Raw genomic sequence first — 27930 nt, forward strand, 5'->3', positions numbered from 1 at the left:
GTCCAAGTGGTGAGTGGGTCCCTGAAAATTGCTATACGGTTAATACAACTAGGGAGTAAATTGAATGATGAACTAAATTCACTTGTGGTTTCCTTTGGGCATGCAAGGTCTCATTTTTCTGGCTCTAAGCTTCTTTAGCACGTTTTTTCCTTAGATAACATAGGTAGAATTTTTCTGCTCTAAAATATGGTTTTGTTCAGTAAAGTATAGATTAGCAAATCAAAATCTTTACTTGGCTAGTTGAATTTTTCTTTTATGTATTCTTCTCTTAGGGAAAGAGGTAAATGAGAAGACCCAAACAAGTATTGAACAGCCAATTCCCAGTGTGTGCCCCAGGTTTAGCAGTGTGCACTGCCTCGAACTGATTGCATGAGAACACAGGGTACAGAAACACTGTTTAACTCTAAATGACAGCAGCATATTCAACAGGTCCAGCTACTGTGCTTACTACGGCAGAAAGGTATAGATACATGTTTAAAGAACGTTAAGAAATATGTATAAAACAACAGAAGTCTGTCTGGTCTAACTGCCCCCTAAACCAGGAAATTCAATTAACCAGGCTATTCCATCCCCGAACATTCTGGTAAATCAAAAATATCACTTTTTACTTAAAACTCTCATTTACTGAAGCTTAAAAACCTTAATGGTTGAGACAGCAATACTAAATTGAGAAATTAAATGTACTCTCTTCCCCCACAAGAAAAGTAACATTTTAGACTTAATTGATGGAAACTGTGCCTGCTCAACCTTTCTAGTTAAATAGAAAAAAAAAAAACAAACCACTGGCAAAGCAGGCTGTCCCAGGCTTAATATATATGTATTTGTATTTCTGCACCTGGTCCTGGCACACAAGACGAGTGTTTCAAGAGCCAAGGACTTTATGAGCTTGCATCCCCAACCTACGTAATTGACCCAAGTAAATTGGCTGCAGTTTATATTAGGTGTGGATAGGAGGAAATGCCATTGTGTTCAGTGAACTGATCACAACCTCTGCCGAATCAGAAAGGAGAGGAGAGGAGAGAGAAGAATGAGAACACGAAATTTCTTTTAAAATGCAGGAAATAAACTTTAAGACTTTCTGGCCTCTGCTGATGCAAATCTAGGGTAATTTTCCCTTTTTATTGAATATATTGGAGAGATGCAAATTAAAGCCACAATGAGATATCACCTCACACCTGTCAGAATGGCTGTCATCAGTAAATCAACAAGTGCTGGTGAGGACGTGAAGAAAAGAACCTTAGTGCACTGTTGGTGGGAATGCAGACTGGTGCAGCCACTATGGAAAGCAGTATGGAATTTCCTCAAAAAGTTAAAAATAGGGTAATTTTTGATATACAAAAATATGGATGCTCCTCAAACATCCTTTTGGCAATGGGATTAAGCCTCTGTACAAAATTTGACCATGTGTTACTGAAACTTTTCAAAACTTGCATTTAAAAACTTGCACCTAGGGTGTTGTCGTGTTCTATCTACATTGATTATAATACCAGAAAGACAGAAAAAAAAAACATGTTGAATATTCTTTTTACACCTTATCTGCAAACAAATGGCTAGCTAAATTCTGAAATATTATTCCCAATCACAGCATGCACATATTCTACTCAATACCTTTCACCTGCGGATTGTGACTTCCTAGCATAATGGTAATTATTTCTATTTTGTATAAAGAGATCTTTTGTGATTTACCTCTTATATTTATAAGAAGGTGTCATGCTTAAGGCAGGAAATAAGGGGCCTTTGCGGCACTCCCATGCATACTGGAACAAAGTTTGGAATCTTTTTGGCCAACGGCTAGAGAATAGGCCCTGAAATGTAACATTACTACCAGCCCCCAATAGTACTGTGGCCTCCTCTAATGCCTCAGTCTCTAGTCTCAGGCCATCTGCCTAACAGGGGACACTATGCAAGTAACCTGCAGGTAGGTGCTGAGGACTCATTCTGTGCTCTTTCTCTGTCCCCAGGGTTGTGGACAACACAAGATGTCCTGGATTCCACCCTTGAGGAGCTTACAGTTGAGTTGAATCAAGCTGTAAGAAAAGAGCGATACACACTTTAAAAACACACAAGATGTGCATGAGTAAGTATAAAATTATACAATGTGTATGATGCCTGCCTCAAGTTCCAACCACCTAGCCCTAACCTGAAAGCTTTCTTCTAAGGCTCAGAGAACATATGATCTCATTTATTCTCATTAGGCGCATGAGAAGTAGGGGAAGAAATGGCTGTTCCCCATTTATAGTTGAGAAACAAAAATGATTTATGTCCCAAGGGACTGAAGGCATTGGCTGCATTCTGCACCTTGACTCCTGTGTTCCTTCCACTGTTCCCTCGTCCACAGCACATTTTACACTGCTCATAACTTCCTAAAGCATGATTCTGACAATATCACTACCCTGCTTAAAAATCCCTCCGCGAGACCCCATGACTACAGGAAAAAAGATCCTTTCTGTAGCATAGTTTGCAAAGTCCTTTATAATTTTGCCCCTGCCTATTTGCTCAGGCCTGTTATCTTACCATTCCCCTCTAGTGCCCACAACTTAACCTCATCAAACTCTCCCTATCCCAAACACAATATATTCTTCAACTCTCTGGGGCTTCGCACCTATGTAGTCTTGGATGGAGAATGACTTCTATCTCCTCTGACAACTTCTTACCTATCCTTTAAGATCTAGTTGTGAAGACATCCCTGAAGTTCCACTTTCTTTTCCCAAGAAGAAAAAGTTGATTCCTTTTGGACTGCAGCAATTTTTTCAAGTCTCTATTGTGGCATTTAATCTAATTGGCTTGCAGTGATTACTTCATGTACCTGTCTCTTCCACTAGACCAGCGATTTTCAACCTTTTTAATCTCATGGCACACATAAATTAATTATTAAAATTCTGCGGCACACTAAAAAATATATTTTTGCCAATATGACAAAAATAGGTTTATTTTTTCCCTTTTTAAGGAAACATTTTATTTCTTTACTTTTGGAGAGAGAGGAAGGGAGAGAGAAAGACAGGGAGAGAAACATTAATGTGTGAGAGATACATCGATTGGTTGCCTCTTTCATGCACCCCAACTGGGGACGGGGCCTACAACGCAGGCATGTGCCCTGACCAGGAACCTAACCAGCGACCTTCCACTTTGTGGGATGATGCTCAATGAACTGAGCCATGCCAGTCAGTCAGGGCAATAGGTATAATTTTGATTCATTCACACCAGACAGTTTTTGTTGTGTTGGCTGTTGTCATTTTTTAATTTGATAATCTAAGGGAAAAGAGATCAGTGTCCCTGACTAAATAGTCAGGTATTGCATATTTTAAAAATTCTTGTGGCACACTGGTTAAAAACCATTGCACTAGACTATAAACCCTTTGAGAGCAAGGACTGTATCTTAATCACCTTTATATCTTCAGGACAGCAAAGTATTTGGCATGTGGTAGGCTCTGAAAATACTTTTTTTTATTTTAAAGAATTTATGGCAATGGTGAAATGGCTAAAGAATGGAGAAAGGGATTCATGTTATTTACCTTGAATAAAAAAAAGGAAAATGACTTTCACATTATACATTTACAAAGTCAAATGTAATAAGCTAGAAAAAGATTGGAATAGCTCACTGAAAAATAAAGTGGCCAGTACCCAAATCAAGAAACTTTAAGGGCCTGTGATTCATTGCCCAACCTCCCCACCCATAAAAAACAAACCCATGGAGAAACGAATCATGGATGTATGTAGTGGCTGGTCGTGGACCTAGAGATATGTCATTAGCTTTAGGAAAAAAAAAAAAACTACTATAGGGAGCTTTGCATTAATATGTCCCAAATAAAATTAGATATGGCAGTGTTGTTTGGCAGACACACTTTCAAATGACTTGGATCAATTGGCAAAGTGGGTGAATATCACTGGGGTGAAATTTAATTTTTAAACACAGAAGGTAATTCACGGATGTGAAACAAATAAGGAAGGTAGAAGATAGGATGTGAGGTAATACTGAAGCAGTTCTGAGTACTGAGTACTGACTGAGTATGCTGAGTTCTGAGCAGCACAGCCTTAGGCTGCTGGGAGGCTGCACAGATCATCTTGATCTGTAGCATCAACACATATCTATGACATAAACAGCCTCTTCAACTCGTGACTACTGTGTCAAACCAATGGACAGGCTTTAAATGTACAAAGAACCATTTGGTGGGACATTTGTCTTTGTAGTGACAAGCATACACATTAATGGTGACTGCTGTCAGTAGTGTCATCTTTAAGTATTGAAGACAGAAATGTAAAAACAGCACTAAGGAATATCAAGACAATGAATTCCCAGTCCCTGAGCTTGTTCAGGCACAGGCCAGATTAGCAGTTTCAAAATTTTCCTTAAGCAGAAGAATGGGTTTTGTCCACAGTGACATTTCACATGGAACTGCAATATACAAAACAAAGTCAGCACTCTGGTTAAAGTGTGAGTAGGGGCTGGACACTTGGGGGGTGTCTAGAACCCTATTATATTCAGCCATCCCTTTACTTGCTGTAGTTGCCATTGAGGCACCTCTAAAGAGTTCCTGGGATAGATGCTGTGGAAAGGTTTCTATATGGACAGAGGTTGGAATAGATGACTTCCAGTTCTTCCTGATTCTAAAAGTCTATAATACGATAACCCCCTAATATTCAACTCAGTCAGGAAATTGGGATTTTATTCCACTTACAGAAGAGTCCAGTAGGGGGCAATACGAATAACTAAGGACTTGAGAATTAATCCTAACGAGGAATTATTTATTGGGTGTAGATAACAAAAGAGGCTTCTCCCTTCCTCCCTCCCTCAAAATGCAGATTTGCATTGAGCACTCACCCTGTTCTATACCCTGGGAATAAGGATGAACAGATGATACAGATAATAGCCTATTCTTAATGATGTCACAATACGTGGAGGGAGAGGCAGGGATATGTGGAAGCAGATATAAAATACAAAAACAAACAAACAAGAAAACAGAGTATTGTGACAAGCAATATTACAAAAACAGCACTCAGAGTACTGGTTGGGTGTGTGTATGTGTAGCACTTCAGATGGGCGAAAGCTTCTCTGAGTACATAATATTTACACAGACACCTGAAAGTGAAACGGAACTCACCCACACTGAGATGGAGAAGTGTTCCAGGCGGACAGAACAGCATTGCCCGTAGTCTGAGGCAAGAAAGAACTTCCTTGGCCTATCTGAGAAGCTGAAAAGCCAGTGTGGCTGGAACACAGTTAATGAAGGAGAGTGGTACAAGATGAGTTCTGATGGGACTGAATCACAGGGGCCATTACAAGGAGCTTGGACTTTATTCTCAGTGAGATGGGCAGCCATTGGAGCAGAGCAGGGGTACCATCTGACTTAAACTATCTTTTCTTCTATGAAGGGATAGTGTGTACATGTTCATTAGCACAGGGAAGAATGGGCTAAACTGCATTAGGAGAAATTTGGTAAGACAGAAGAAATTTAGGAATATTATTGCCAAGAAAGATTGGAGTTTTATTCAGTGTGAGCACCCGTTTTGTTTTGTTTTGTTTCCTGCTCCCAAGTGAGGATGGCCAAGTGCTGTTGGAACATACCATATAACTGCAGATGTACACCGTTACACAGTTATGGTTCCTGATCACAGGTGGGTCTTCAAAACTGCACAGTAATCACTGACTTCTTTCATTTCTTTAAAGATTTTTTAACCCTCCCCTGAGGATATGTTTATTGATTTGAGACAGAGAGGCAGAGAGAGAGAGACAGAGAGAGAGAGAGAGAGAGACAGAGAGAAACATTGATGTGAGAGAAAAACATCAATCGGTTGCCTCCCATACACGCCCCGACAGGGGATAGAGCCTGCGGACCTAGGGTCCGTTGTGCCCTGACCGGGGATCGAACTCACAACATTTTGGTGCATTGGACAATATTCTAACCAACTGAGCCACCCAGCCAGGGCACTGACTTCTTTCTGTCTCTTTCTCACGCCTTCCGATGGACACTACAAAATCACTAAGACCCAAGACCCCCTGTTCAAAATTCCTTCACATTCACAATAAAATCCAAAGTCCCACCATAGTCCACAAGGCCTTGAATGATGTGTCACCTTCTCCTGCCTCTGCCCCTACTACTCACTTTGTTCCAGCCACATTTGCCTTCCTGCTGTTATAAGAAACATCAAATGGATGTATGTGTCTGCAGGTATATGGTTTGCTTTTGAAGAACTGCCAAACTGTTTTCCAAAGCGGCTACACCATTTTACATTCCCAGCAGCAATGTACGAGAGTTCCAATTTCTCTCTTTCCCCACCTGCATTTATTACCTGTCTTTTTGATTCTAGCCATCCTAGTGGGTATAAAGTGGTAGGTATCTCATTGTGGTTTGGATTTGCATTTCCCTCATGACCAAAGATGTTGAACATTTTTTCATGTGCTTATTGGCCATTTGTACATCTTTTTTGGATAAACATTTATTCAAATCCTTTGCCCATATTTTAGTTGGGTTATTTGTCTTTTGTTTAAATATTTTTTATTGTTGTTCAAGTAAGTTGTCTCCATTTGTATTTGTCTTTTTATTAATGAGTTGTAAGTGGTCTTTATATATTCTGGATGCAAACCTCTGATTACATATATGATTTGTGAGTGTTTTCTCCCATTCTATTGGTTGTCTTTCCATTTTCTTGATGGTATTCCTCAAAGCCCCCCAAATTTAGTTTTGATGAACTCCAAACTATTTATTTTTCTTTTGTTGCTTCTGCTTCCAGTGATATATCTACACAGACTGCCTAACCCAAGGTTGCAAAGATATATCTCTGTGCTTTCTTCTAAGAGTTTTATAGTTTTAGCTCTTACATTAGGTCTATGATCCATTTTGAGCAAATATGTATGTATGGTATAAAGCAGAGGTCCAAATTCATTCTTTTGCATGTGGACACAGTTATTCCAGCACCATTTGGTGAAAAGACTATTCTTTCCCCCACTGCACCACCTAACTACCTTTATCTAAAATCAATTGACCATAAATGTGAGGGTTTATTTCTAGATTCCCAATTATATTCCATTGATCTATATGTCTGTCCTTACACCATTCTTATGCTGTGTTGATACGTTGTGAGTCCTCCAATTTTGTTCTTTTTCAAGATTATTTTGGTAGGTACCTTGCATTTTCATATGAATTTTTAGAATCAAGTTGTCAATGCCTATACAAAGTCAGCTGGGATTTTGATAGGGATTGTTTTGAATCTGTAGATCCGCTTGGGAGTATTGCTGTCTTAACAATATTAAGTTTTCTGCTCAATGAACATGGGAGTTCACTACACATTATTTATACGGTTCACAGTTTTAAGGAACTAATGTATAACACACAATTTTAAAATATGAGATCAAATGAAATTATTTTACTTTATTGAGGTATAATTTAGATATCATAAAATTTACCCATATTAAGTATACAATTCAATGATTTTTAATAAATTTACTGAATTGGGCAATCATCATCCTAATCCAGTTTTAGAATATTTTTAAAAAGATTTTTATTTATTTATTTTTAGACAGAGTAGAAGGGAGAAAGAGAGGGAGAGAAACATGCATGTGTGGTTGCCTCCTGTGTGCCCCCACACTGGGACCTGGCCCACAACCCAGGCATGTGCCCCAACTGGGAATTGAACCGGCGACACTTTGGTTCACAAGCCGGCACTCAATGCGCTGAGCCACACCAGCCAGGGCCAGTTTTAGAATATATTTATCCCTCCAATAAGATTCCTCATTCCTGTTTACAGTTAATCCCTGTTCCTACCCTCAGACCCAGGAAACCACTCAGTTATGTTCTGTCTCTATAGATTTTTCTTTCTGCATATCCCATATAAATGAAATTATATGCAGTATGTGGGCTTTTCTCTCTGGCTTATTTTACTTAGCATAATGTATTTTTATGAATAGAGTTCCTTTTTTAAAACAGTTTTAGATTTTCAGAAAAATTGAGCAGATGGAACAGAGTTCCCATATACCCCCTCCCCTGCATATACTTTACCCTATTAACATCTTGCATTAGCATGACACATTTATTACAACACTGATACACTATTATTAACTGAAGTCTATAGCTTACAGTAGGTCTCACTCTTAGTATGGTAAAGTTACATTAGTTTTGATAAATGTATGATATAATGTATCCATCATTATAAAATCATACAGAATAGTTTCTCCACCCTAAAAATCCCTTGTGCTCCACTTAATTATTCCTCCTTTCCCCTCCAAGCCCCTGGCAATCACTATTCTTTTTACTGCCTCTGTGGGTTTTCTTCTTACAGAATATCATATAGTTGGAATCAAACAGTATGTAGTCTTTTCAGATTGGCTTCTTTTACTTAGCAATATGCATTTAAATTTTCTCCATGTCTTTTTGAGGCTTGAAAGCTCAGTTTAAAATTTTTCAGCTTTACTGAGGCATAAATGACATACAATATTGTAAGATACTTTAAATGTACATCGTTGTGATTTGAGATACATTGTGAAAGGATTGCTCCCATATAATTAATTAACATATCCATCACCTAACATATTTCTTTTTTGGTGAGAATATTTATGTTCTACTCTCTTAACTAATTTCAGTTATATGATATAGGATAGCTCATTTTTTATTGCTGAACAATATTCTCTTGTATGAATGTAACACAGTTTCCCTAGCCATTTACCTACTGATAAATATCTTGGCTGCTTTTAGATTTTGGCAATTATAAATAAAACTGCTATAAACATTTATGTGCAAGTTTTTATATGAATATAAGTTTTCAGCTCATTTGGGGAAATACCTATGAGCATGATTGCTGAGCATACTGTTTCTGAGGTTCACTCATGTCACAGCAGGTATCAATATTTCATTCCTCTTTGTTTTAAATATTTTATGTTGTAGAGAGAGGGAAGGAAGGGAGAAAGACAAGGAGACAAACATCGATGTATGAGAGAAATATCAATCAGTTGCCTCTCGCACACCCCTAACTGGGGACGTGGCCCGCAACCCAGGCATGTGCCCTAACTAGGAATTGAACACGCAGCCTTTCAGTTCACAGGCCAGTGCTCAACCCACTGAGCCACACCAGCTAGGCCTATATTTCATTCCTTTTTAAATCCCTAAATAATACCGCATTAAATGGGTGTACCATATTTTGTTTATCCGTGCATTCATTGATGAACACTTGGATTGTTTTTACTTTCTGGTTATTATGAATAACCAAATGAATAGAACAGAATAAAGCTGCTATGAACATTCACATGCAAGTCTTTGTGTAGATACATGTTTTTATTTCTATTGGGAGTAGAATTGCTGGAATTACTATGATAAATTTGTATTTAACTTCTTTTTTAAAGATTATTTATTTTTATTTTTTATTTAAAAAAAATTTTATTGTTATTCAATTACAGTTATATGCATTTTCTCCCCATCCCTCCACCCCACCCCAGCCGAACCCACCTCCCTCCCCCACCTCCCTCCCCCACCTCCCTCCCCCACCTCCACCCTCTCCCTTGATTTTGTCCATGTGTCCCTTATAGTAGTTCCTGTAATCCCCTCTCCCCACTGTCCTATTTATTTATTTTTAGAGAGAGGGGAAGGGAGGGAGAAAGAGAGGGAGAGAAACATCAATGTGTGGTTGCCTCTCACATGCCCCCCACTGGGGACCTGGCCCGCAACCCACGTATGTGACCTGACTGGGAATAGAACCAGCAACCCTTTGGTTTGCAGGCCGGCGCTGAATCCACTGAGCCACACCAGCCAGGGCTATATTTACCTTCTTAAGAAACTGTTAAACTGTTCTCCAAAGTGTCAGTACCACTCTGCTTTCCTGCTAGTGATGGATGAGGGTTCCAGTTTCTTAACATCCTTGCTAACATTTATTGTCTGTCTTTTTTTATTACAGCCATTCTAGTGAGTGTATAGTGTTATCTCATGCTTCTAATTTGCTTTTCCCTAATCGTTAATGATATTGGGCATCTTCTTATGTTTATTAATTATTCACATATTTTCTTTGGTGAAATGTATGTTCAGATCTTATGCCCATTTTTAAGTTGGGTAGTCTATCTTACGACTGAATTGTGAGAGTTCTTTGTATATTCTGATACAAGACCTTTATCAGATATGTAATTTGCAAATATTTTCTTCCAATTTATCACTTGTCTTTTCATTTGGATAACGGTGTCTTCTAAAGCACAAGTTTTTAATTTTGGTGAAGTCCCATTTATCTTTTTGTTTTATAAACATGCTTCTGTTGTTGCATCCAAGAAATAATTGCCTTACCAATGTCTCAAAGGTTTTTCTCCTACATTTTCTTCTAAAAGTTTTATAGTTTTAGCTCTTACATTTTGGTCTCTTATCTATTTTGAGATGATTTTTGTGTATGGTATGAGGCAAGGTCCACATTCACCTTTTGTGTGTGCATACTCAATTGTCCCAGCACCACTTTACTGAATCGCATCACACATTTTCAAAGGTTTTAAAAAGATGTGTGTTCCTGTTTATTTTTAAACTTTCAAACCTACAAAAGAGTTGAAAGAATAATATAAGAAGCAGTTACATATCTTTCACCTAGACTCAAAACCCGTTACTAATTTCCCACATTTATATTCTCTCTCATTCACTTTTTGCTGAGCCATTTGAAAGTAAGCTACAAATATGAGGATACTTCACTCCTAAGTACTTCATCATGCACCTCCTAAGAAAAAGAAGTCTTACATATTATCACACCTAAGAAAAACAACATTAATTCAATAATACTATCTAAGTCTATATTCGAATTTACATTATTCCAAAAATGTCCCTTATCCCTGTTTATGATTCCCCCCACCAAGTCGGAATCCATCCATTCACAGTTGACTCATTGCATTTGATTGTTACAGCTCATTGTTTTCTTTCAATGTAGAACAATCTCTCTACCACTCGTTTTTCATGATAATGGCTTTTTTTAAAAAAACATTTTATTTTTAGAGAGAGGGAAAGGGAGGGAGAAAGAGAGGGAGAGAAACATCAATGTGTGAGAGATACATGGATCAGTTACCTCTTGCACGCCCCCAACTAGGGACCCAGCCCACAACCCAGTGCCCTGACCAAGAATCAAACCAGTGACCTTTCAGTTTGCAGGCCAGCACTCAATCCACTGAGTCACACCAGCCAGGGAGGATAATGGCTTTTTAAAGAGTGAAGGGTACTTGACTTGCTGGATGCCCCATACTCTAGGTTTGTCTAATTGTTTCTTCATATTTATATTGAAGTTAAACATTTTTTAAAGATTTTATTAATTTTTGTACAGAGAGGGGAATGAAGGGAGTTAGAGAGGGAGAGAAACATCAATGTGTGGTTGCCTCTCACATGCCCCACACTGGGGACCTGGCCCACAACCCAGGCATGTGCCCTGACTGGGAATTGAACTGGAGATCCTCTGGTTTGCAGGCCAGCACACAATCCACTGATCCATACCACCCTGGACAACATTTTTAAAAATTTTGTTTGGTTGTTTATGTTGTTCATTAGATTCCACTTATAAGTGAGATCATGTGGTACCTGTCTTTCTCAGACTGGCTTATTTCACTTAGCATAATAATCTCCTGGTCCATCCATGCTGTTGCAAAAGGTAAGAGTTCCTTTTTTTTATGACCAGGTAGTATTCCATTGTGTAAGTATATCACAGGTTTTTTATCCACTCATATGCTGATGGGCACTTGGGGTTGCTTCCAAATCTTGGTTATGGTAAGTAATGCTGTGATGAACATAGAGGTGCATATATTCCTTCAAATTAGTGTTTTTGGTTTCTTCGGATATACTCCATAAGTGGAATTGCTGGGTCACAAGGCAGTTCCATTGTTAATTTTTTTGAGGAAAGTTCATACTGTTTTCCACAGTGGCTGCCAAGTTAAATCTTTCTTTTTGGCAAGACTATTTCATAGATGCTCTGTACTTTTTAGTAAATTACATCAGGAGGCAAAATGTCAGGGTGTCCTGATATTGACAATGCTGGGTTTAATCACTTGTTCAACCAAGTGACTGTCAGATTTTCCCATTGTAAATGTATATTTCCCCCTTTGTAATTAACAAGGAATCTATGGGGTGATAATTTGAAACTGTGTGAATATCCTGTTTCCCAAGAACTTTTTACTTCACGGTTTTAGCACCCATTTAATGATCTTTGCCAAAATCAATTATTATACTGGGGGCTGCAAAATAGTGATTTTCTGGTCCATCTTCCCTCTGCATTTGCTAGCTAGCATTCTACGAGAAAGAAGAGCTTTCTCCTTGCCCCCACTCTTTAGAATATCACTATAGACTAATGGATTATTAATTTTAGTGCTATAATCCATTTCCATTAATATTTTCACAAGTTCTAAAAAATACCTATTTCCTACCTCAGTCTGCAGAAAAGGCCTAAAAGCAACGCACATCAGTAACAATCAGCACGCCTAGTACCTAGATTGTGATACTGAAATACCATTTCCTGCTAATAAGAACCAGGGATCCTGCGAGAAATGGCTGATTTGAGGGCTGGAGCAGGGAAAGTTCAATGTGAACCGTGGAAACCTTGTTCATCAGAAAGCAAAGACGCACTAAAGAATTGACAGGGTCATGTAAAAAACACATAGGAGCCGGCTGGAAACAGCTCTCCCTGGCCAAATTTGTGATGTTTTGGGCGTTAAGAAGAAGTGCTTTTAAAATTATCCATATTTTACTAGGCCTCATCTATAACTCCCTTTTTCTCTCTCTCCCTCCCCCTCTGCCCCTTCCCCCTCAACCCTTCTCTTTTTCTCTATAGCGTTTATTTTCTCATCATTCATTAGCTCATCAGTCTGCTCTTTTTACACCACTGAATATATACCAATAATCATTTGATTGCCATCTTCAACAGACCCTTCTCAGTCCTCAGCATACTCAACTTCATTGTCATTAATATCCACTTGCCCTCCCATGCTAGGCTTTCTTCTCTTCTTATACCAAGCAGGGACAAACAGTCCACTTCCCATGCCTGCCCAGAAAAAGCAGAAAAAGAACCTAAAACTATGGGAGAAGAAGATTCAGGTTGAAGAAGTGTTGGGGTATAATGTGTTAGTAGCTACATTTTAATCATCTCGGTATTTTTAGAGCTTAAGCAGTGGGTGGAGCACACACAAATGTGGCTCACTCTCTGTGACACCTGGGGCAAGCCACTTCATCTTTCTGAGATTCAAGTTCCCCATATATATGATGCTAATGATAATAATACCAACCCTAAGAGCAGTTACAGAATAGTCACGGGGATGTAAAGTACAGCATAGGGAATATAGTCAATAATGTTATAATAACTACATATGGTGCCAGGTCGGTACTGGAATTACCCACTTTGTAAGTTACGTAATTGTAAAACCACTTTGTTATACACCTGAAACTAATACAATATTGAATGTCAACTGTAATTGAAAGAAAAGAAAAAATAACATTCATGTGCCTGCACACTGTGAACTCTACAGATGATTCAAAATTAACAAATAGTTTAGCCCTGGCTGGGTAGCTCTGTTGGTTGGAACATTGTATACCAAAAGGTTGTGGGTTCATTCTCTGGTCAGGGCACATACCTAGGTTGCGGGTTCAGTCCCTGGGTCAGGGCATGTATATCAGGCAACTGATCGATATTTCCCTCTCATATTGATGTTTCTCTTCCCTACCCTCCCCCTCTTGTTCTCTCTCACCCCCTTCTTCCCTCCCTCCCTTCCCCCTCTGCCTCTCTCTCTCTAAAATCAATAAACACATATCCACGGGTGAGAATTTCAAAAAAGAAATAGAGTTCATAACGTTCTCTCTGGTATTTCTTCATACTCCACCTAAATTAAACTTTCCTTGACTCTGTATCTCCCTCAAGCGACTATTTCTTTCCTTTCATTTTCTACAAAATTGCTTGCTCTCTCGTCTTCCTTCTTTGCCATTCACTTGGCAACTGTCTGTCCCACCGAAACTCCTTTTACAGGGTTCACCAGTGACAAGTAATTTTTAATTATCATTTTACTCGATCGGCATCTGACATTAGTTAACATATCCTGTTTCTTTGTTTTGTTTTAAATAGAGTTATTGCCAATAGTGTGTCAAAGCCTGCTACTGAGAGCAAACGATTAAATATTCGGTCATTTTGCAAGCCCTTGGGAATATCGATCTCATCAAATTTAGCAAAGGCTACAAATTTAGGGCTTTATTTTTTTTTCATAAATCTGGTTGACCAGCACTCAGCCTGTTACTGTTTCTATGAAATGACACATGCTCAGCAAATATATTCAATTCTTCAAATTTAACTGAAAGTGCAATGACCTGAAATCTCACTACTGAGAAAAAAAACAAAAACATTGTTTGCTAGATAGCAAAGTTTTATTTCATGGAGAAAAATGGTACTCTGCTATTTTATAACCTTATATAGTATGTCGTGGACATCTTTCCATGTCAGTAACTGTAGAGCCATGGCATAATCTTTAATGGCTGTGTAGTATTTCGCTGTGTGTATGTGCCACAATAATTCTACTGTTAAATATTTTAGGTTGTTTTTGCTATCCTGATGCTGGGAGCAATATTTTTAAATGCATTTGTATAATTTTCTGTCTCCTTTGGAGTAAATTCCCAGAAGTAAGATTGCTGTCTCAAAGAATACACTTATTTTTCATTTTGATGTATATTACTAAAGTGTCCTCTGGAAAGTCCAAGAAATTCACATTTTCACCAGGAAATACACAAGAGTGCCTGTTTCCCCACAGCCTTGGTTAACACTGTGTTGATTTGTTAAATATTTGCCAATTTCACAGATAAATGACAAAAACATTTTATTTTCATTTCTTTGATTATCAGTGAAAATAAGCATCTTGTGTTTATCATCCATTTGTATGTCTTTTGCTAACTGCCTTTCATGTTCTTTGCCCATTTTTCTAATGTGTAACACCTCTGTCTCTCACCTTTTTCTTAAAACAGTCTCCTCCCTTAGATTCCTCTATACTACTTCTTTCCCTGTCCCCTCCCTACATTGTTGCCAGTTTCTTCCCCTCTGTTTGCCCCTTAAATGTTGATGCTCTCTTTTCTTGGCTTGACCCACTTTTCCTCAGTAATCTTATCCACTCTTATGATTTTAATTAAAATCACTAACAACACGAATAATCCCACTACTAATAGTGATGTTAATAATTGCAAAAATTTATTGAGCATTTACTGTGTGCAGGTACTATAATTCATACTTATGTGGAATAGCTCAGTTATCGCCAGAGGAAGAATGTAAGTCAGGTATGAGAAGCTCCATTTTATGGAGGAAGAAACTAAGTCAGAAGTTTAAATGCTTGTTGAAAGTCACAAAATTAGTGTGTATGGAGCTGGGACTGAAAAGCAAGCCTTTTCTGGTGCCAACTTTACTACATTACATCCCCTGACTGTATACTACATACCACCTACATTAGGTGTTGCCAAACTATGGTCCACAGGCTAAATCCAGCCTGATGTGTTTGTGTTAATAAAGTTTTACTGGGATACAGCCATACCCATTCATTTAACTACTGTCTACGGCAGGTCTAAAGCTACAACAGCAAAGCTGAATAGGTATGACAGAGACTTTATGTCCTGCAAAATCTAAAATAGTTACTATCTGAACCATTATAAAGTTTATATACTTTTATTATATATTAAGTTTAACTACTTTTGATCTATACACAGATAACTCTAAAATTCTGTATATTCATCACTGACCTATCTTCTGAGCTATCTACTTGTCAACTGGACACCTCTAGCCCGTAAGTACTTCGATGTTAATATTCTCAAAACTGGACTCTAGGGTACCAGTTCCTGCCATCGCCAACCTCATACCGTATGCTATATAGCCCAGGCATGTGATATGTACGAGGACTGTCCAGAAAGTATCCAGCCATGTAATATGAAAAATAAAGACATTTATTGAAGAAGATATAAGATACAAGAAACATTGTACATAGGACAATGACGCCTCAGTCCCCTTCAAAGTAGGCACCTTGGGACCTCACACAGTTCTCCGAATTGCCATCAGCTGCCCCATCATATTTTCCTGAATCTCACTGATGGTCTGATATCTCTTCCTTTTCAAAGGTGATTTTAGTTTTGGGAAAAGTCAGAAGTCTCAGGGCACCAAATCTGGGCTGTAGGGGGGCTGAGTCACCTGGGTGATTTGATGTTTTGCCAAAAAACTCTGCACAAGCCATGGCTCTTGTGGCTCAGTGGGCTGAGTGCTGACCTATGAACAGAAGGGTCACTGGTTCAATTCCTGGTTAGGACACATGCCTGGGTTGCAGGCCAGGTCCCCAGTTGGAGCATGCAAGAGGCAACTGATCAGTGTGTCTCTCGCACATTGATGTTTCTCTCCCTCTCTTTCTTCCTCCTTCCCCCTTGCTCCAAAAATAAATAAATAAAATCTTAAAAAAAAAACTGCAGGAGACATGATGCATGAGCAGTCGCATTGTTATGATTAAGCTGCCAATCACCAGTTGCCCACAGCTGCAGTCTTCTGAATCCAAATAGCTTCTGCAGAGGAATGTTCAAGTTTAACACAAACTTTGATGCAGATTCATTGCTCTGCTGGCTCAGTCATGTTGAATGTGATGGCCACACAGTACACATGCTCACTCAATGGTGTCTACTGCCCTCACTGACTAGTGTAGTGAAGCCATCATTGTTCACGCATGCTCATTCCAGCCCAGGGTACATTGCATTGGCTGCCAGGTTACATCGATGTTGTGCAAACCATTCTCATTATATTAACAATGGCTGGACTTTTTAATGGACAGACCTTGTATACTCCATTCCTTACTTTTACACCTGTGGCAGACACTGTTAATTGATCACATTACTCAGTCCCATTAAGTCTAGGTAGGGGTTTCAGAATCTTTCTTTTTTAAAATTTAATCCTTATTGTATTTTTTTCATTATCATTTAGTCCCCTTACATCCCCCTCCCCAAGAATCTTTCTTAACATAGTCCTTTACGGAGGCCTGGCCTGAGATTAGCAATGGAAAGTGCGAAGAAGTGGTTGGAGTCAAGAAGTATCTAAGAGGGAGAATCAGCAGGATATGGAGAATGCCATCCTGTGCCAGGTAACTCCTTTTTGCATGTCTGATAACCAGCTGAAATGTCATTGCCATGAAGTCTTTCCCCACATGGATTGTCTCTTTCTATATGGTGCCTCCACTAGTTAAGAACTCTGTCATAGAAATAATACATATACCATATGTATCTTTGCACAGGTTGGTCTGTCTACCCCGCTAAACTGAGAGGTTCTTAATAGCAGGGTACATATCTTAATTATGTTCACATTCCTGGTATCTAGCAGTACCCAGGACACAGCAGATCATCAGTATGTTAAATTGAAAGGAGGATAAAATCATTGCAGGTATCACCATCTACCCAGACCAAAGCTTGGTACATAGTTCTTGACTCCAGCGCATGTTTTCACCTCCCACTGACAATCTCAGGCCAAGGCTTCCTCATTTACACTCTGGATAATTATCATAATCTCCCTGCCTTTAGTCTTGGCGTGTCACATTGATCCCCTAAGTGAATTTTCTCATTCAACAAGTATGCATCGAGTGTCCAGTAGATACTCTCTGTTCTAGGCACTGAGACAAAAATCTTTGTCCTCATGTAGCTTGTATTTCAGGAGAGAGAGACACAACCATCAGAATGATCCAATTGTATGCACCTCTGACCCTGTCATTCTTCTTAAAACCTTCCTGGCTTCCCACTGTTTACAGTGCAAACCACTACACATGGCATATAAGGCTCTCCATGACCCAGTCCTTACGTAGTCATTTCATTGCTTGTGTTTTGTACTCTATCAATACTGAAATGCACGCACCTGCCTCCCTGACTTTGCTTTCTTCTCTTTTTCACACGGTTAACTTAACTGCTATTCCTTCTTGAGACTGAGCTGAGATAGCACTTAATCTAGGTGGCCTTCCCTCTTCTCCCTCAGGTGCTTCTCATCAATACTCCCATAAAAACATCTTGTACAGATTTCTATCACTGCATTCCACATTGCCTTATCGTTATCGGTTTACCTAACAAGGTGGGGCTCCTAGAGGGCAGACACTATCTTATTTATCTCTGGAATCCCAGGAACCTCATGACCCTCCTCCAGTGGATAGCACCTATAGGCACTAAACACATATTTGTTGACTTAAGGACTGCTACTTTCACATGCCGTTCTTGTTCATGCCTGGCCCACTCTGCTCCACTCCAGACTCATAACCAACTGCTCACTGGACATCTTTCTGCCTCTCAGTTACCTCAAAGACACCATGACTGACAGTGAACTCATCGTCACCCCTGAAACCTAATCTTCCTCCTGTATTCCTGCCATAATTTTTAAAACTGGCAATCTTAGTTTTAATTATTCTGCCCTCATTTCCCTTATAATTCTACTTCTTAAGTCCTCCGTCTGGCCTCTCCTTCCTGTTTCCTCTGCCACTGTCCTCATTATCCCCCCCACAGCTGACTGCACCAGCTTTTTCACCAGTCTTCCTGCCTCTAGTCTCACCCTCTGGATTTAATCCTCCACCCTGCAGCCAGAGTTATTTTTGTCAAAGAAAAATCTGATTGTCACTTCCCTGCTTAATGATCTTTTCTGGCTCCCCGCTGCCTTTAGGATAACATCCAAACACTTTACTACCGTACACAAGGTCCTTAAGGATCCAGCCTCATCTAAGTTTCCAGACCCATGTACCACTGGCCGATACAAACTTTTCCTCAGCCATACTGAACTCTTGATTACTCTCATCACCAATCTTATTCTTTCAAGACTTTCCACCTTTGTATGTTCAGTTCCCTTTTCCTTATCCTTCTTTCCTGCATCTGCCTGGCTTACACTATTTTGTCCTTGAAGACTCAGCTTAAGCATCACAACAGCCTCAACACTTTTTAAGAAAGCCTGCTCTGAACATAGTATCTCCCCACACCACTGCTGAGCTTAATCTATTTATGTGTCTCCCTAGTACCTTGTGCCTATTCCAACCATTAATCATATCACGCCAGAATACTAGTTTACTTGTCAGTGTCTCTCAGTGCACCATAAGCTTCTTGAAGTGAGGAATAGTATGAGTGTGGTTTATTTCTGTATCTAAAGTGCCTAGCTAGAATCGTTGCCTGGAACACACCAAAAACTTAACAACCAAAACAAATGTTTAATGCTTTCTTGACTTTGCAAGTGCTGATCCATTTTCTTGGCTTACTCCACATGATAAATTCCCAGGTCTCCACTGTATCTCTAGCACCTAGCAGAGTACATGACATACAGAAGGTACTCTAGGAATCCTGAATGAATGAATGAATGAAACCGAGCTCAAACACTACCTTCCTGACTTCTTACCAGTGCTGGGGGTAGCTGGTTGGTCTCCAGCCCCAACTCCCATAGCACATTTTATCTTCTCCTAGAATACTTGTCACACTACGCTATCCACACGGTTGCTTCCCTGCTAGACTGGGAGCTAGCTCCTTGAAGACAGGATTTTATCTCAGTCATCTGTTTCTCTGCAGTCCCTAGCATAGTGGCAGGCATACAAGAGATGTTCAGAAAGTATTTGTTGAGTGAATAAATGGATGAACAAGAATATTAGATTTAGCCAGGTCTGTAGAAGTATCTGAATGGCTGTTCTGGACTGAGAAAGTAGACCGTTCTGTATATACAGCTGCAGGAGGCAGAAGAGCTGGGAAGAGCACTGGCACTGTTTTAATTCAATGGAAGAAAGAGTTTTGTTAACTTTGAAAATGGTTTGAGAATCTAATGGGCTCCTGGTAGAGAATGTGAGCTCCCTGTGCTAAGAGGTGTACATTCAGAAGATGGGGAATGCCAGGCAGTGGTACGAGAGGGGATTTCCACAGCAGTTGTGGGGATGAAAGTGGGGTGATGTGATGGTGGTGCTAGATGATCCCCTGGGATTCCTTCTTGATGGGGGATCCATTGGCTTTTATTCCTTAGAGATGCTGGTGGATCGGGGCACATCTTCACCAGCTAGACTTTTCTTAGCCAGCCTAAGCACACAGCTGCTCACTATTTCTCCTTGGGGGTGGGGCCACCTTACTCCTGTTTTTATTTTTAAAACTTGCAGGGTATCTGATACATAGTAGCAGCTCAACAACTATTTGCTGGATTATATCTGACTATCCAGATATTGAAGACCCTTCACCTCAGTGACTCAGTATTTTTGAATGAAGTTAATTAAAATTCCACTCTGTTGCAGGGTGTGGCTCATGTGATTCGTTAATTATTTCCCAGCTACCTATTATATACTACAAGCAAGTCCACATGCTAATAAGCATTGTGAGGGAGAAAGCAACATGGACTCTCTCTTGCAGGAGTTTACAGTGTAGTGGGCAAGAGAAGCTCTGAAGACAATAAGTATAGCAGATATATAAAGGGCCCGGAATAGGTCCTACTAGGTAGTAGGTATTCGTGGAAGGCTGAACAGTGGCTTCCCAAAGAGGTCAGTATCTTAATCCCCAGAACCTGAGAATGTTAAGTCAGGTGGCAAAAGAGATTTTGCAGATGTGATTAAGTTAAGGATACTGAGATAGGGAGCTTATCCTGGATTATCCGGGTATGCCCTTAATGTAATCACGAGTATCCTTACAAGAGGGAGGCGAGGGAGATTGACACCCTGAGTTTAGCCCCGTAGACTCATTTTGGCATCCAGAACTCTAAGAGAATAAATTCCTGTTGCTTTAGGCCACTAAATTTGTGGTAACATTATAGCAGCAATAGGAAACTAAGGCAGCACTTAATAAATATTTGTGAGTAAGTACATTTTATATAAAGTTCCATACAAGAGGTTAAAAGCACAGGGATGCCCTACTGATTGGAAGAGCTCCCAGAAACTTTAAAAATGCTTCAAGGAACCACAGCTCACTTCTCTTGACTTGGCTTGGGGAGTATTTTTGCCATTCGCTGCTTGCCCATCATGGTACTGGTACCTGTTGCCACTTTGGTAATCACCTTGGGCTGCACTTCTAGGGCTCAGTTGCCTGAAATCCTCTGTCATGTAGACCTAACACCTGAAAGCAGGAACAAGATATGGTTCTCTTTTCATTGAATTCTGATAAGCAATTTAATCTGCTTTAAATTGTGGAACACTCTATTACATGCTTTTTATGTTGTTTTCTAGTTACATCATACATCTGAATCTTATCTCTTCAATTACATGAGATCCTTCATGGCAGGGACCATAGGGTGTGTGTGTGTGTGTGTGTGTGTGTGTGTGTGTGTGTGTGTCATCCATGATACTAGCCATTCCAAAAGGACTTAGGATGTACTTACTCATTACTGATAATTAAGAAGCTGTGTAGGGGAGGAGTGTTATCTTATGCTCCCTTTTCTAGACCACAACCAGCAAGCTGACTCAATTTATCTGTCTGTCTACCGATCTGTCCATCCATTCAGCCATCAAATATTGATTGTTATCTTACCATAGGCCAGGCATATACTTGGTACATTCAGTGGATACAGAAGTAAACACTTGGTTTCTGTTATTGAAGGCTTGGCTGCCAACTAACACATTATAACATAACACGATATGCTACTGGCAAAAACAAATACTATTAAAACAGAGGCAAGAGCAATTAATTCTGTCTATAGGAGTCAGGAAGAACTCCAGGAAGGTGCCAATTAAACTGTGCCTTGAAAAAGAAGTAGTTTTCCAGGAAGAAAAAAGGTGTGGGGGGCATGCTAGACAGAGGAAGGGCATGGGAAGGCACAGAGTAGTTGTGAAAAAACTGGCTAGAGCTGGGAATGGCAGGTGATGAGGTTAGAAAGGCCAGCTAAGGCCAGACTTTTAAAGCTATCTTGGGGAGTGACTTGCATTTTATAAGTGAATGGTGAACAATGGATCCGATTTCTACTTCATGTGAAAAGCAGCTCCTAATAGAAAACTTGTACTGCAAAGAAGATGTTTTAATTGTGGAATTACTGTATAAAATATATATTATTTAAAATAGCAAAACACTGCTAAGAGTCAGTTTTCTGAAAAGTGTAAGTTTGGAGGGACCCCTGAGTTAATTCCTCCTTTTCTTCTACTGAACAGAAAAACAGAATGTTGATTTTTCAGGGAAAAAAATTCTTTTCTGGTCACTAAAAGGCATGACAAGTCTACTCTAAAACCCAGAAGTTCTGATTTTTCTTCTGAAAGACAACAGCTTTTCAGTGAGCTATAAATCCCATTGCATACAATTCACTCATTTAAAGAGTACAATTCAATGGTTTTTAGTTTGTTCACAGAGTTGTGTATCCATTACCACAATCAATTTTAGAACATTTTTATCACCTTAAAAAGAAACCCTGTACTCATGAGCAGTCACTCCCCCTCATTTTTCCTGAAATCTGGGCCCTGGCAACCACTGATCTATGTTCTGTCTCTATAGATGTACCTACTCTGAATATTTCATCCAAGTGGAATATACAATATATGCTCTTTTGTGACTAGCTTCTTTAACTTAGCATGTTTTTGAGGTTCAGCCATGTTATAGTATGTGTCTGTACTGTCTCCCTTTTTATTGTGAAACAATATCCCATTGTATGGATAGACCACATTTTGCATTCATCAGTTAATAGGCATTCGGTGTTTTCCTACAATGTTAGACTCTTACCAACGATGTAGAAGAGTTCCAATTTTTCCATGTCCTTGTGAGTACTTGCTATTGTCCATCTTTTTGATGACAGCCATCCTAGCAGTTGTGAAGTGGTATCTCACTGTAGATTTGGTTTGCATATCTAATAATGCAAGACTAATAATGTTGAACTAAAGACTAGTAATGTTGAACACTTATTAATGTCTTTATTGGCCATTTGTATATATTTCAAGAAAGGTTTATCCAAACTTTTTGCATATTTTTCAATTGGGTTGTTATTTTTGTTGTTAAGTTGTAGGACTTTTATATATATTGTAGATACAAGATCCTTATTAGATATGTGATTTGCAAATATTTTCTCACATTCTATGAGTTAGCATTCTACATAATTGAAGATATTGTTTGCAGCACAAATGTTTTTAATTGTGATGAAGTCCAATTCATTTTTTATTTTGTCACTTGTGCTTTTGTTGTATCTACGAAATTACTGCCTAACCCAAGAGCACAAAGATTTACTTCTGTTTTCTTCAAAGGTTTTAAAAACCTTTGATGTATTTTATGTTTTATAGAGTACCAGGTAAAGGTCCAACTTCATTCTTTTGCATGTGGTTATCCAGTTATCCCAGAACCATCTGTTGAAGACACTACTCTTTCCCCCATTGAATGATCTTGGTATCCTTGTTAAAAACCAATTGACCAAGGATGTATGGTTTTATTTCTCAACTCTCAATTTTATTCCATTGATCTATGTCTTTCCTTATGCCAGTAACAGTTTGTTTTGATTACTCAAGCTTTGTAGTAAGTTTTGAAATTGAGAAGTGTGAGTCCTTCAACTTTGTTCTTTTTTAGAATTGTTTTGGTTATTCTGGGTACCTTGAAATTTCATAAGAATTTTAAGATCATCATGTCAATTTCTATAAAAAGCCCAGGTCCAGATGGCTTCATTGGTGAATTCTACCAAACATTTAAGGAATAAATAATACCAGTTATCATCTTCCAGAAAATAGAAGCAAAAAGAACAGGTCCAAAGTCATTTTATGAGCCTAGTATGACATCTTGTATGTAGAAAATGTCAGGATTCTACTAAATAAAACGATTAAAAGTAAAAAATGAGTTCAGTAACATTGCAGGATACAAGACTAAAATACAAAAATCAATTTTATTTCTATACCATAGCAATGAACAATCCAAAAATGAAATTAAGAAAAGTCTATTTATACAATACATACCTAGGAGTAATTTTTTTAAATCCTCACCCAAGGACATTTTTTCATTGCTATTAGAGAGAGGAAGGGAGAAAGGAAAACATCTATGGGAAAGAGAAGCATCAATAGGTTGCCTTCCTGTACGACTCGGGCTGGGGATCATATGCACCTGGACCAGGGATCGAATTTGCAACCTAGGTATGTGTCCTGACCAGGAATCGAACTCACAATGCTTTGGTTACAGGACGATGCTCCAACTGAGCCACACCAACCAGGGCTACCTAGGAATACATTTTTAAAAAGACGTGCAAAACTTTTATACTGAAAACTGTAAAACATCGTTGAGAGAAATTTTAAAAGGTGTAAAGAAATGAAGTTACAATTGTTCAAATGCACGTTTTCAAGGGGCCTGCCCTAGTAGATCTAGGAATGGTAGTTGCAGACCTTGATATATGCGGATTATTACATGAAAGGATGAAGAAAACAGCTGATACTTTTGCTGATGTGGAAAGATGCCCTTTAGAAATTTATTTACTTCATATATTTTGAGTGTTTACCTGCAATTAGCGAGAAGTCTGAAATGAATTTTTATAATTCTGCCCACCATTTTCTACAAAGCTGCACTTGTTGTAACTTCTGTACATTTTCATGGTTGTTGACAGTTCAGGACAATGGCGGTTTTTCTAGCTATAACATTGGCATTGAAAAGGACCCCCATTCAAGCTTGTAGCCTTTATGATCCAGGATTGTGTTTAGCAAGTTCATTCTTACTTTCAAATAAGGTACTTTGCCCCTTATATTCAGTGCTAGCTGATCATACCTCTTAACCATTATAGGAATGCGTTATTGGTGCTTCTATTGTTGTTACTTCAGCAAATGATATTATCTGTACCCTTTTTTATAAATTCCATGTTAAAGAGTTGAAGAGTTGAAATGGTTATAAGAGATCAACAGGAGAGAAAAAGTCAACTGGTCATATGTGAGAGATACATCAGAGATAGAATGCAAGATGCCTTTCCCAGAAATTGAAAATGGCCAAAATTGTCAGTGTTCTTTTTCCTTTTTATATCTCTTACCCATCCCATCTTAATCCTCTCTTAGTACCATCACATCTCTCATTCTCTCTAGTCAGTACCCACATTCCTGTTTTTATGCTATGACCCACAAGTAAGTCCGCACTGTTCATATGGTACTATGACAAATCAGGGAAATAATTGCTTTGAAATCTGCTCTTTTACTACATATTGTAAAATACATATGTAGTTAACAAATAGCAATACTATTTATGTTATAAAGTAAATAAATCATGCATTGTAAAATATTCACATACCTAACAAATAGTAATACTAAGGTAAACCTTAGAGTGGACACGTTCCTAACAATTTCTGTGATAATTGACTCTTTGCAAATTACGTCTTCAGTTCTAAAGAGAAATTAATTTAGGGAACTCAGTGGGCGAATCCTGTTACAGCGAAGGCTCCTTCTATAAAATGAATTCTCCATCCAAGCCCTGTACCTATCCTTTTGGCAATGTGCATTTTTTTTATGTCCTGGGCTTGCTTAAATTGGAGCACACCTGTAGTTGATCTTTAAGACAGTGCTGAAAGCACAATTAGAACTCATTAGCTTTCTTTTCCTCTCTGCTGGGTATAATGATCTAGGGAAGGAAAAATGAGCTAACAAGTCCTAGTTTGTGTCATTATAGCTTATGACATGTTAACATATTATATAATCAGATGTTTCCTTGCCTAATGTCCAAATCTCATCATGTTTACTAAAAAACATGGGCTCCTTTTCCTAACTCTCTGCTTACTACTCCTGCAGCCACTTCACATTGCTGTCTCTTGTGGGAACTGAGTCAATGACTTTTGCAGATCAAGAGTTTCTGTGTTATTTATAACACTATTGTTTCCTCTATCGAAGAGGGTGACTGGAAAACCAGAAATCCTTCTGTAATTTGATTTCATAGTTAGGTTCAGCAAGTCCTTTTAGAGACTTACATGTTCCCGTGATAGAACATGGGGTAGGAACCAGGAGACCCTAGGTCTCTCTGCTTCAGTCTTTCAACTTAGCAACAAGTTCCTACCTTATCTACCTCCTTCACAAGAGTTTAAATAAAGGCATTTTTAAAAAAATCAAAGTACTAACCATCCTAATTCTCCAACTCATATTTTTCTCTCATTAAGACCCAATTCTAATTTAATGTAGCTAAATAAATCAGCTTTGTGCACACCTGCTCTCTCCCCATAAAAAATGCACACAAAACACATGCACCTGATTGTGGGAAACCAGAAATTAGTCCCACATAATGGATTTTCTTTTAACCACCCACTCTACATTTATAGTCCACTTTAAGGGCTCCGTGCCTAGAGTTGGCAGCTCTAAGAACAGTGAGATCAGTTTGTCTACAGTTGTTCCCAACCTTTTTTGGCTCTGGTACACCTACACTTGCTTCCAAAAATACACCCCACAGTCTGGTGCTCAATGGAATGAAAATCTTTCCTGAGCTAATAGAATATAAAACAGAGAAGGCCATGGACATAGTTTTGCAGTTTAGGGTACTCATAACAACACAATGGGGCAAACCTGTGAGAACGATGTACTTGACCCTGCACCAAGAGAAAGGGGCTTTGGGCTGGGGTTTTTTTTCCCCCCAAAGGTAGGAAAGATTTACACTTGTCAGTCTGCATCCCCCAGCTTGGCCTCCCTTGTTACGGAGAATATACTTTTGAAGAGATGGCTGGCGAGGTAAATGCTGTGGTCAATAACATTAGAATCAGCAAAAACTAAGTAGTTTGTACAAGGACAGAAATCATGGTGTTGGCCTTATTAGCACTGCATTCTAAACTAACTGCCTGAGCTAACTAGGCACTGATACTGCCTGTGAGAAAACCAGCCTTTATCAGAAACAAAAATGGACTTCAGTACTAACACAGATAAATCATTCAGTCTCCATGACCTACATTCGACATTGTCTCTTTCCAAAGTTGCCATCTGATAAGGTAGAAAGAAGACACCTTATTTACCTGAACAGGTTTAAAAGTCCCTAATATGTACCATTATTCCCAATAGTTAATTTTCTTTCATGTGAATGGCTTGAATTCCAACTATTTATACCACGCCTCCTATGATTTGCATATATTTCTGAGAAATTTTTAGTAAAAATCGATAATATTCATATGAAATAAGCCTTGGAGGGAAAACAGAAGTCTCTAAAGTCATTCGGGGTAACTTCTTTATGGACGTGCATCTCTCCGATCGGAAATTCACAGATAGGGATTCCTGGTCAAGACATTAATAAGAGCTTAACAACCTTCAAGACACCACCGAAGGGAAGCTGTAAGAACCACTTAGAGAGGCTTCGTTAGGTGTCTGGAGTAAAGTCCATAATTACCACCTGACTCAATCCACCTTGTATAATTTATTATTACTGCTATGTTAAAGTACATGGAACAAGATTAATGATTTTAATTCCTCTCAATTTATACTTTATCTTAATTTGCCCCCAGTCTCCAGAAGAGTTTAAAGAGCCATTTTTATTAAATTCCAAAGATAATACATAAAAGGCATGGAAACTAAAGGTTTTCAGAAGAAACATCCACTAAATTCTAACAAAGACCAGTTAGAAAGTGAATGTAGCTTAGTAGCATTTCAAATAAATTTAGTAATAGCAACTGTATATAAATGTGTGCATAGTTAGATTAGGTATTTTTAAATATGTTGGAAAAAAGAGAGCTGAGTCTTATCTTGATAATAACACAATTATAGTAAAGACAGGTTGGGGTGGAAAATTAAATGGGCTCTATCCAACTCTCATTCTTTCCTCTTCCCCTTCACAGAGCTCTTGGTTCTGATATTTAAACAGTAAAACTGAAAATGAAGACTCTCACTAAAGTTCAGACATTAGAAAAAATAGAAAGTAAAACCAATTAATTCTAGATACATACTTTGAATTTGTACCTTCAATTTCTATTTAAGTCTCCTAAGCAGATACCCACCTGGGTTTGGTGACTATGAACAATAAACAGACACTGCCCTCCTCTAGCAAGAACTAGCTTCAGAAACCATTCAGATTTATTATCAGAACAGGTGCCAGAAGGAGCAATAAAGATGGGTTGTATTCCTCAGGCTATTTGAAATGA

General features: G+C 38.7%; 1 protein-coding gene across 4 annotated transcripts in view; it reads right to left on the reverse strand.

Moving 5' to 3' along the window:
* The window catches only part of HDAC8 (histone deacetylase 8), a 236960-nt gene that overhangs the window by 184018 nt on the left and 25012 nt on the right, over positions 1 to 27930 (reverse strand). The gene's annotated exons all lie outside the window — the stretch shown is intronic.

Source organism: Desmodus rotundus, chromosome X (assembly GCF_022682495.2).
Source record: "Desmodus rotundus isolate HL8 chromosome X, HLdesRot8A.1, whole genome shotgun sequence".
Classification (NCBI taxonomy): Eukaryota; Metazoa; Chordata; class Mammalia; order Chiroptera; family Phyllostomidae; genus Desmodus; species Desmodus rotundus.